The sequence below is a fragment of the Micropterus dolomieu genome, unplaced genomic scaffold (assembly GCF_021292245.1).
Source record: "Micropterus dolomieu isolate WLL.071019.BEF.003 ecotype Adirondacks unplaced genomic scaffold, ASM2129224v1 contig_9866, whole genome shotgun sequence".
NCBI classification, from domain to species: domain Eukaryota; kingdom Metazoa; phylum Chordata; class Actinopteri; order Centrarchiformes; family Centrarchidae; genus Micropterus; species Micropterus dolomieu.
The window spans coordinates 1-677 of record NW_025738852.1 but is presented as its reverse complement, the minus strand read 5'-3'; the positions used below and the strand labels follow the sequence as shown (position 1 = coordinate 677).

The 677-nt window shown below is 58.6% G+C and overlaps 1 long non-coding RNA gene across 1 annotated transcript in view; it reads left to right on the top strand.

Moving 5' to 3' along the window:
* Positions 1–640, top strand: part of LOC123965495 — a 3,400-nt gene extending 2,760 nt beyond the window's left edge. The window contains exon 2 of the long non-coding RNA XR_006823713.1: positions 494–640. This is a non-coding gene — a long non-coding RNA (uncharacterized LOC123965495). The remainder of the gene's footprint in view (positions 1–493) is intronic.
* Positions 641–677: the final 37 nt, after the last annotated feature.

The window sequence follows — 677 nt, the reverse complement described above, 5'->3', positions numbered from 1 at the left end:
TCTCACACCCCCCCCCCCCCCCGTTCACACCGACCCAAAGGACACTGACACCGAGGGGGGTAAACGCTGCAGGATCCATCTGGACCAGGATCTGACCAGATCCCGGCCTCTCCCTCTCTCTCTATCCAGCCTGGATGCACCTGTTGCCATGGCGACCTCCCACTAGCCGGGCGTAGCAGACGGCGCCGGCGGCGTGCGGAGCGAGTGTGTGTGCTGGTGTCGGTGGGGGAGCGTGGCGAGCGCCGGGAGGTCGGCGTCTCTGTTATTCGAGTGGATGACTCACCTGATGGTTAGTTACCGGTTGTCATGGCGACCGTGGACCAGACTGAAGGTCGAGCGAGCTTGATGAGGGGGCTGATGGGAAATGAAGCAGCACGGCCCGCTCTGATTGGCTGCTGACCGTTAACTTTAGCCACCGTGCTAGCTGCTCGCACACAGGAAGTTAAAGAGACATGATCGCTGACGCCTGGTTTGTTTTCTCTCTCTCCTGCAGTGAAGCATCATGGGAGGTGGCAGATGGACGCCGTGGGCTGACAAGAGCCTGTGACACACACACACACACACACACACACACACACACACACACACACACACACACACACACACACACACACACACACACACACACACACACACACACCGACACACCATGGAACAAGGCTTCAGCTTAAATACAC